This window comes from Amblyomma maculatum, unplaced genomic scaffold (assembly GCF_055883805.1).
Source record: "Amblyomma maculatum isolate TAMU_Amacu unplaced genomic scaffold, ASM5588380v1 scaffold_15, whole genome shotgun sequence".
Classification (NCBI taxonomy): domain Eukaryota; kingdom Metazoa; phylum Arthropoda; class Arachnida; order Ixodida; family Ixodidae; genus Amblyomma; species Amblyomma maculatum.
In genome coordinates this window covers 1614967-1626279 of record NW_028146740.1, presented here as the reverse complement: position 1 = coordinate 1626279, position 11313 = coordinate 1614967, and positions in this window count along the sequence as shown.

Here is an 11313-nt window from a genome sequence, read left to right as displayed (position 1 = left end):
TAACATGCATGAGATTGTTTAAGTTGCCTATTTGCAATGTATAATGTTGAGGAAATTAAAGAGTTCTGTAGTTTACTCATCTCATTTTCTAGCATTAGGTGCAGTTACTACCAAACTTTCTAAAGAGCACCTGATGGCCATTAACAGTGAAATGTGGCACGCTTTGTAATAAAAACATGCAGTTCTCATTACTAGACAACAGTTGTAGTGCGTGAGAATTAATGATTTACAATTGCACATCAGTTTAGCTTGCATCATAACTGAATGTGTGAAAGAGCACCGTGGGTGTGTGACGGCAATGCAGCTTTAGTTGTAGCATCTTATGAGACTATATTTTTTGTCTGGCAGTGGTGTTGAAAACCTCTGCAAATACATAAGCATTTCAGACTGTTTTGCGAGAAATAGCTGGGAATAAATAATTTAGAGCATTGCAGGAGATTCTAGAGCTCATTTTAGACATTCAGAATCTATTTTAATGATCTCTAGATGATTACTTGCAAGACGTCTTGCAGTTTAAAAAAGTGGGTGCATTAGCTGAGCTAGAAGGCAGCTACAAGAAGTACCAAGACATATAAAAACATCTTTCATATCTTGTCAAAGCATCTTTTAAATGTCTATCAGCTGTCTTCGGTGCCACTTCAGATGTCTATAAGGTGACTTGTTTGTCTTGGGCAAGATGCCTTATAGCTTTCTGCTAGACTGACTTACGTTTAATAAGTTATTTGTCTTCCAGATTTCTAGGAGATATCTTGCAAGACGTCTTGTAGCCTAAAAAAGTGGGTGCATTAGCTGAGCTACAAGATCACTACAAGAAATATCAAGACATCTGGCAATGTCTTGCATATCTTGTCAAGACATATTATATACGTTTAGTAGCCATCTCAGAGGTCTACTCAGACATCTATCGGGCATCTTACTTGTCTTGGCAAGACAGTTTATAGCCGTCTCATAGATGGGTTGGTGTTTACTGGGCAGCTGAAAGAAGTGAGGAGAAATAACTTGCAGGATGTGACGTAGCCTTGTTTTGTTTTGTTTGTAAAATGTCTGCCGCTTCTCGTCGCCGTTTCAAGAGATAGACCGATAGCTGCAAACGGATCGCTCTCAAAATCGCTCTCAAAGGCCTACGTCCTATTGGTCAGTTCTGACCGGTCAGTTCTGCGTCACCGGTGGACGTCATCAGACGTCATGAACACGAAAGAAATGATGACGTTGAGCCCCTAAATATGGCCGCCAATTGAGAGCGTTTTTTTGAGAGCGACAGAAGCAGTCTCAAACGTTTGAGAGTGAAAATGGCTGCCGCGTAAATTGCGATGCGCCGCTTTGAGGCATTGTATCGGCGATCCACAGCGAAGAATGAAGCACGAGCACGCGTTTGACTTGCCGGACAAGTTGCTCCGGCTCTGTTCAACTCGGGAACAAGCAGAAAGTGTAGTGACTGCGCGACGATTGCCGACGAACATCGATGAACGGCGGCTTGCGGGCAAGTACGTCGTCACCGCGGCGGCAAGCGCACCGCATTTTTTTGCTACCGGAGGCTTCCAACCACGATTATACCGTGCTTCCAACGTACGTAGGGAATGTAAGATCGTTTGCATCACGCAGTGCGTCGGTAGCGGAAGCCATCGGGCGGAACGATGATTGCCGTCAAGGATACGGAAACAAGTCGCTAGGCAAGGGGTTCTACGCACGTTGTGAACATCACAATAGTGAGTAGATTTTGTTATTGACTGCGTGTGTTTTCCAAAGAGTTAACTTGTATTGTGCCTGCTTTATCTCAGATCTGCGACGCGAACATGCGCATTTCGTGACCCTGGCTGCCCCGCCGGACCAACGCTTCCTCCACGGCGCGTTCGTCTAGCGTTTGTGAATGCGCCGTAAAAACGCCTGCTTCTTTTCATTTCATCCTGCTGTCAATTATATATGCGCGAATCAAAAGCGTCCAAAATAAAGTTGTAAGTTCAGTGCAGTTGTGTGTGTCCCTAGTCTTGTCCTTGTCTGCCAGCACTGTGACACCATAATGTTTGATAGCGGTACTCCTGTGCACCGAAAGGTGATCGAAGGTCTGCTGAACACCTGCGTCTTTTTCCTGATTAAGATCTAAAAACCCGTGTTGGTGATCGAATGATCTTGATTATATGCATTGATGTGTGCAATACCACTTGTTGTAAGTCGGCTTCTCTGCAAGGCTTTTTTTCCCAACCAAAAGGTCTCGTTCCCACTCGTGCATTGTTTTTTAACAGTTGTCTTCAAAATGACCTAGCGATAGCTGTCGAAAGGGTTCTGTATACCTGCCCTTTATATGTAAAGCACAGGATGAAGGGACTATTGATTGTCCAGCGCGCCTTGCTCCTCGATGACTGGTTTCGGGCCATTTGTCACGCTCCCTGCCTGCGACACATTCGCGGCTTGAAAGTGAATGCGCCGTAAAAACGCCTGCTTCTTTTCATTTCCGCAAAGACCGGGAGTCTTTTCTGAGGACAATACTTTTTTTTTTTTTTTTCGAAAACAAGCCTTGCAGGGAGAAACTGACTTAGATTTCGGCTTCGGCAAGAGATACATTTCCTGAATATGCTGAGACGGGCTATATGCCAAAGAATGCATGTTGCAGTGAAATTTTGTTCATGGCAAAAGCAATAGGAGACAAATATTTATAGTGTTTAAATTTATTTGCTGCCTAAGAGATCGGGGTGCTTCTGTTATGCAGGTAATCATCACTACCAAGTTACAAGGCTGTCCTTACAATGATGCCTGCCTAAACAGCATTGGCACACGTTGTAAGCATTCCTGCGAATGTTTACAATTCTGGCTGTGGGCTACTTAGTATGGATCTTCAATTGAGTGCTAAAGCATGCTCAAAAGCTGTTGAGATTAGCAAAAGATGGGCCTAAGTGGATGTCATATTTTGGTTACCCATGAGACGGCAACTACCCACTGAAGTCATGGCTGATTACACCAGCGCCAAGCCATCCCAGTCCCAGCTCGCTGTCTCTTCTCTGCTACCGTCTTGCAGCCTGGTACAGTTGGCTGTGGTCACTGTGGTGTAAACATGCTTAAACTGAAAAGTGCAGTATTACAGCAAGGCAGTAAATGTTCATGATGCTGACTGTAATCAGAAAATACTACCAACAAAGATCTTTTTTTTTTACTGCCACTTATATTCAGTAGAAACACTTATTTCTTGGCAGCAGCATTTCACTTGAGTGTTTTTACTGCAAAAGAGGGAGCATATAGAGAAGCACATGTACCTTGATATACATTGACCATACAACATTGACATGTACATTCGAGAATAAATTACTAGGCCCAAAGAAGCCATTCCATTGCATATTGAAGCTACCTATACAAATAGGTACTGTATGCATGGTGCAGTATACAAAATGCTTATATATCAGATATAACAAAGCTGTAGCTGCTGCTCTGCTGTAGCAGCTGCTAGGAGAATAGTGCACTTTACTTGGCTTCAGTGCCCAGAATGACTGCTGAATGACAAAAATCTTAGTGACAATAAAATAACTGCAATCATAACAAATGCATTGCTGGGGCTATGTGTAAATAAAGGTTATTTTACACTAATAAAACGTGCAACACTGTCAAGAAGAATGCTAAACAGCTTGAAGACAGTAGAGGAAGCTAAACTAGAAGCATCCAATAAATGACTACGCCATAAATGTGTGATATACACATTTTGCACAGCTACTTTTGTCATTGGCATTTATTTTCTAAGTCTTTTCAAAAAATGACCAAAAAAATTCATCTTCTGTTCAAACTAATATTTTAATAGAAAAGGCTTGTACATAATTCACACAATATTGAAAGAGAATGCGTAATGTGTGTAAAATGAACATATTTTGAAACACTAAAGACTCTTTGATGGATATAAAGGCACTTGATAGCTAGTTGTCATAGTGCGATCGCAGAAATTGAGCCGATTTCGAGCTCGCTCGCGGCATCACATGCATGATACGCTTGCTTTTCCTGCCGACAGAGTGGACACCGTCAGAGAGGCCTTGCAACAATGTGCGACCAACACCATCATTCTTACCGCTGCGCGAAATGCAACATACTAGACATCCCTGCTCAGGCCTACCTTTATCGCCTCTAAACTGAGGTCTGGTAGAATTAACTCGTTCTCGCCTCGGTGACAATTAAAAAAAAAAAAAAAAAAGAGTGCTTTCTTTCTCTTAAACAAACCAAAACGGAGCGTAAACGTCGGTTTCTGTACCTCACACAGAACATCAGCTACTGAACATGAACGGAATGGAGCAGCAGTAGCATCAATCGCAATATAAAGAACCGAGCCCAATGTGCCTGAAGTCAACTGGTTGCGAAGCACAGCAGCGAGTCTGGGCTTGCACGACAAGTCAGTGGTGAAGGGTCGTGCGTGGGATCTCGTTTCCCGCACTGCAGTCGCGAGCTCTTGCATAGCGGCTGACACCTACTTTACTGATACTGTCAGCTTCCATCTATCGGCAGAAGTAATAGTGTAGCCTTCATTTTCCTCTTGTATTTTCCAAAGAAACAACACTAGATCACATGGCTACCGCTCGTCGCTCTTGTCATCGCTGGTAAGCACTGATGAAAAACACTCTTCAGCAAGCTATTTTCGTGACAAACACTTTCACCAAGCTGTTCACTGCAGGTTCGTAGCCTTTACTGCTTTCAGTCAGATTTTTCCGGCAACTAACAACATCCGCAGAGGACCTCGATTTTAAACTACGCGTAAAAAGCAGCAAATAGACTGGAAAATCAGCTGTTTCTTTGCAGGCCGCCATGTTCACGCCTCGCTGTCGTCAGCTGACCCTCGCGGCGGAAATCGTTACCTAGGCGCACATTTAATTGTAATACTGAAAATGCTTCTATTTTTAGTTGCCGTATTGTAGCTTCGAACAATGTTTCTTAGGTAAATAGAACATTTATACTTTTATTCGCTGCGTTTTCACGAAAAATGTTTGCACACGGCCCCTTTATCGTGCAAATAAAAGTTTCCGGGGTGGGGCTTTGCTATTAAGCACCCTAGCCTGCTTGTAATTGGCCAAAGCCGTGATGTCGTCACACTTCACATGTCTGAGCCTCGTCATTTTGACGTCACGCTCTCAAACTTGAGAGCGATTTTGAGAGCGGTGCGTAATACGGCCCCTGGATCCGCAGGCTTTTCAATCTGTAACCCGCGCCGACGCCCAATAGGAAGGAGACGAATAGCATCAACGACAGCTGCCTGCCGCTCAGTGTAACCGACATGCCGACACACGAGGCGAATCTTCGTCCTCGGAACAGCAAAACAAAGCATGCATGCAGGCACGACTCGCGAACTTTTTTCAAACCTTCTGCTCCGTCGCTTCTGCGCATGCGCCAGTTGAAAGAAGAGAGGAGGAATAACTTGCCGGATGTGACGTAAAACTTCACGTTTCGTTTGTAAAATCGTAAAATGTCTGCCGCTTCTCGTCGCCGTTTTTAGCTATAGGCCGATAACTGGTCGCCAGCAGCTCCCTTCTCCCGAGCAGTGGGAAGCCGTGCTGGTCAGCTCGGACCATAGAGTTCCTTACACTAACTAGAGGGAAAGGTGAGGGCGCTGCACTTCAGCCACCATGGGCGCATGATGGACGCGCTAAGGGTACCGTTGTCAGATGGGAGGAGGTTTGGCACCAGAAGGCACCGCACCTCAAGGTCTCACATAACCTATCTGCCCGTCATCATTCATACATCATCCCCGGTACCTCCCCCTCCTCCCGGATGTCCGGGGGGAGGAGGATTTTGATTCGGGATGACGGATGCCCTCGGATGCCCTGAAGGACAACTGTAACTTTAAAGGGCTTCATATCGATACTGTTATGGTACGCCCAGAAACCTCGCAAATAATCGGTGGCCTGCTCCACATGTCTATGAAGTCTTGCTCGCTGAGGTGACGCTGCTCACGGCTTAGGTGAAACCAGACCTCCCTGCGGACTCGTGCGAGTACCTCATGAAGGCCTGGGACACTGCGCGAAAAAGCAGCGGCGCACCTGGCAGACCAGACTTGGTACATGCACTCAACGAGCAAGAGCACAAACTGTTTCACAGCATGCCTGGGTAACGGGTTGAGGTACCGGACAGTTTGATATGGCACTCCTGGAATGCTAAACAAGGTAGCCACTCGTCGAAGGAGGGCTGCTGGGAGAAGACATTGTGTAAAAATATGCACAAGGTCTTCACGACCACCACAGAACGGGCAAACAGCTCGCTCGTGTGAATGCCTTGCTGCGGATGGGAAGCCGTCCATGTGCAAAGCGATACATGAACGTTGCTCTGCTTGCATCCAAAAAGTCTGCCAGTATCAGATTCCAGCTTGGACGCATATTGGACAGATCTGTTTGAATATACCTAGGGGGGAGCTTCGGTGTCAAAAGATTGGCTAGATCTTTTAACGGTACTGCCAGAATATCTATGTCGGCCTGGAGGCCTCTGAGGGCGTAAAAGGGCGAAGGAGAGCCAGAACGGGGAACACAGTGGGAAAACGTGCTTTGCGAAAAAAGACGAAGGCGGGTGCTCAGGAAGAACGAGGTCAAGCTTCGAGTCAGGGACATGTCTGAATTCAGGGCTGTCTGGGTCCATCTGACGTGTAGCACTGCGGTTACTATGCCCAGGTCGGGGCATAGTAACGCGCTAAGGGTGCGTTCCAATTCTTAGGGTGCGTTCCAATACCCCCTTGTAGACGTCTACTTAGACGGCTACGCGAGCAGCCGCCATCTTGGGACGCGTTCCAATTCTCGCGAAGACGGCTTCGCCGAAGTCAACATCGATGCAGACTACTTTGCTGTCTAAACATGGCGGACAGAGCGCGGTTCGCGCTGAGCGAGTCGTGCGTGCGGTGATTGCAGTAGCTGTACGGTGGTCGTGCTCTTTGCGAACGCCAGACTATGCATATGAACGATCTTTCAAACGTGAGTTGTTACGTCAATGTATGCGCTAGCTAGAGGCTAATTTAGCTGTCTTTATGGTCGTGAGATTCATAGCACTGCAGATTCTTGTACCGCGCTCTGAGAGGAAAGCGTGCGTTGGATGCTGTTTGTCTTCTTTTTTAACTTGACGACGAGTTTCTTCCGTCTTGATGTTATCGACGAACTCGTCGCTTTCTGGGCACCTCGCCGGGAGTCAGGACGGCTGCTGTACGGCGCACGTGTGTGTTTCTATCTTGCTGTAGTAACCGTGTCAAACTCTTCCGCGGATTTTCAGTTAATCTGGGAAGAACGAACTCGCCTGACGATGCCGACTTGTTGCGCATTGTTTTTTTTTTTTTTTGTGCCTGTACGTTATTAAAACGAGTTGTCTTTGGTTTCCTCGTCTAGTGACTACGGACAACAGGTGTAACGACATGAATTTTTTCGTTTGCTGTAGCCGGTTATTACCTTTCGTCTGTAATCCCCTCAAGTTTACAGTATTTAGCATGTTTTCATTATTACAGCTGTGTGAATGAGACATCTGAGAAGCATGTAGACTTCAGCATCAGTAATAAAAAAGGAAACACGGACTAACGTTCTCTTCCGTCAATTCGTGAGCGGGCTCATTGCGTGAGAAGTCGGTCTGCTACAAGTTAACCTAGTAATAGTCTGTCTATGTTGTGGCGATTACACATGTAATATTGTTGCTGCAAAAAATTGGCAAACCGTTAAAAACGTGATTTTCACCTGTATTGCCGTAAATCTTTAAAGAAAACAGCATTATAATAATTATTCAAACGTTTTAGTTCAACCTTTATGCCGCGAGGTGACGCCAGGCGTAGGCAGGTAGACGCGTTCCAATACGCGACCCTGAAGACGTCTACGTAGACGTCTACAGGTTCGCGTATTGGAACGCGTCTATATAGTGCCTAGAATATACTGGTATATTCTAGGCACTATAGCGTCTACCTCTTTACGCCTAGCGTCACCTCGCGGCATAAAGGTTGAACTAAACCGTTTTAACAACTATTATAACGCTGTTTTCTTTAAAGATTTACGACAATACAGGTGAAAATCACGTTTTTAACGGTTCGCCGATTTTTTGCAGCAACAATATTGCATGTGTAATCGCCACAACGTAGATAGACTGTTAATAGGTTAACTTGTAGCAGACAGACTTCTCACGCAGTGAGCCCTATCACGAATTGACGGAAGAGAACATTAGTCCGTTTTTCCTTTTTTATTACTGACGCTGAAGTGTACATGCTTCTCAGATGTCTCATTCTCACGGCTGTAAGAATGAAAACATGCAAAATACTGTAAACTTGAGGGGATTACGGACGAAAGGTGATAACCGGCTACAGCAAACGAAAAACTGTGCCGTTACACCTGTTATCTGTAGTCACTAGACGAGGAAACCAAAGACAACTCGTTTTAATAATCTACAGGCACAAAAAAAATCAATGCGCAACAAGTCGGCATCGTCAGGCGAGTTCGTTCTTCCGAGATTAACTGAAAATCCGCGGAAGAGTTTGCCACGGCTACTACAGCAAGATAGAAACACACACGTGCGCCGTACAGCAGCCGTTCTGACTCCCGGCGAGGTGCCCAGAAAGCGACGAGTTCGTCGATAACATCACGACTGAAGAAACTCGTCGTTAAAAAAGAACACCAACAGCATCCAACGCACGCTTTCCTCCTAAGCGCGGTAAAAGAATCTGCAGTGCTATGAATCTCACGATCATAAAGACAGCTAAATTAGCCTCTAGCTAGCGCATACATTGACGTAACAACTCACGTTTGAAAGATCGTTCATATGCATATATTCCGGCGTTCGCAGAGAGCACGACCCTTGGCACGACCACCGTACTACTGCAACAACCGCACGCACGACTCGCTCAGCGCGAAACGCGCTCTGTCCGCCATGTTTAGACAGCAAAGTAGTCTGCATCGATGTTGACTTCGGCGAAGCCGTCTTCGCGAGACGGCTTCGCGAGAATTGGAACGCGTCCCAAGATGGCGGCTGCTCGCGTAGCCGTCTAAGTAGACGTCTACGAGGGGGTATAGTGCCTAGAATATACTGGCTAGTGTGCCGAGGGCGCGCGCTGGCGTGTCCGCCGCGGTGATGCCTTCCCGCTACCACCGCGGGGCGGCGCTACCAATAGCTAAGGTGCTATCGCTCCGCGTTCGCGGCCTCGGCAGCATAGGCGGCATATAGGTCCGGATAGCGCGCTGCGCTTTTCACTATGAAACCTGTCTCTCGACCGTTTAAGCGCACATTGTGTCTAAAAACAGTCTTGGTGGAAGACATTCATACCGTCCTAGTACTGTGCGGAGAAAATTATACGCTCAAATAGCGCTCGAGGAAGCGTTTAACAAATACTGTCTGGTCCATGTCTGCTATATATCTGTTTTATTTATTCAGCTGAACCGGATAAGGTCTTAAGCAGAACACATATTGACTTCCTGATATCCAGCGAGAGAAGAAATTTGAGAAAACCACCTAAAGTTGACACGTTGGTTGCAATAGTTTGTTAGTCTTTGATTAAACGATCGAGTCCGGGCCGGATTCAATATATTGCTATGAAATATTCCGATGACGATTTTATTTGATCTAGAGCCACTCGATTGCGATCCACGCATCGCGATCGCGGATGTTGCGTATCGTATCTATCTTCCTTCTGAGTGAGCGCTCAGTCAGCTCATATCCAGGTGGTTGTCCCGAATTATGGCAACTATATTCTCAATCGCGATCTAACCCGGAACGGATCGACGACGACTGTTATTGTCCATGTGACACAGGTATCAGAAAATGCCCTTAATATTTTACACTGTTCATTAATCCAACTTTGAATTTTATTTACTCTTCGGTCTTTTCTTATGGTCCATGGTATATCGCGATGCCGCAGTCAAGTGCTACGAACGTCAATACGGGCCTCATGCTTTCGGATAGTTTACGTCGACGTTTCTGCAATTCAGTCATGCTTATTGCTAAGGTGATATAGGTGATAGGTTAGTGACGTTTTATAGCGTCACATATATGCTACAGAAAAGAAGGGCGCTTTTTATGTTTTCAAAGATCGCATTCGACAATAAACACAAGCAGTCTGAATCTGTTCTTACTCTTTATTCATTTGTTTTATTAGGAAGTCACTTAATTGTTGCTTCATACATAAATGATTATTATGTGGTGCGCTTTTTTTTGTAACAGAAGGAAAGACAAGAAACAAAAGTGGTGATTGTATCACTGATTCTTTTTTTTTTTTTACAAAGTCTACAATATAGTAAAATTTGAGCAAAAAGTCGCAGCAACAATAAACAAGTAAAAATATAGAAATGAACCGCTAAAGGTTTTGGAGAAAGGCCGCACATATGACACCGCAATAATTTTAAAGTAGTCTGATACCAATTTTTGGTGGTATTTTTTTTTTTTCACTTGCTAATGATGCGCTAGATATTCCTGTAATTCTCCACGTGGTTTCTCGCTTACCACCGCTAAGTAATTTATAATTAATTTTACTTTCTTCACCAGTTTCGGCTTCGCGGTTTCAGCAGCCGAGCGGTTGTTGTACGGTCACAATTGTCTAGGTCACGCGCGGGATTTAAAAAAAAAAAAAAGCTTTAACCACAGACTCACTTATTAGCTCCTCATTTTGCGCTTTCAATACAGCCACTTGTTCTGCGCTCCATGCCAGTTTTCTCTTAGCTCTTCTCAGAGCGCGAGAAATGTTGCAGCATTTATTTGGCTAGTTGCATGCTTTTTCCTTCTTTCTGCGCATCTTGTGTAAGCCTCCGCTGGTATCTGCATTAAGCGCAGCTAACCCCTTCAGAGTTGACGGTCAAGCGACACTTTTTCTGCAAAATATATTCCCATGAATGATATGTGCTTCCTGAATCAGCTGGTTGCAGGCCACATTCGGAACAAAGACCCTCCAGTGCACTCTGCCTATATAGCTCTATCTTCAGCTTTAGATATTGTTGTATTGTACGCGCTTGTTTTTTTCTTTTCCGAGAGTATACACTGTAGTGTCCACAGAACTGCGTTCAGGCTTCCAAAAGTTATCACTTTTTCTATGTACAAAGTGACAAAGTTCTTTTTTTTTTTTTTTTTTTTTTTTTTAAGGCTCGATAACGCGCGTAGGCTACAGATCCAGCAGGTGCTTCGGCTAATTTGGTCCAAGTTGCAGGTATGTAAACTGAGTCAAACGGATCCCGATGCTCAAAGCTGCACGTCTGCTGCTGCGGGCATGAGTTCTCGCTCGGCTCTTCTAGCTGCTGCCAGCTCCTTGGAAGCATTGTCAAACATCCTTGACGGTGCGTGCATGGCTGTCGTCTGCACCACTGGCATTACGGCACTGCGTTTTTTGTCGTTTAGCGGCCGGTTGGTCACAGAGGTTCC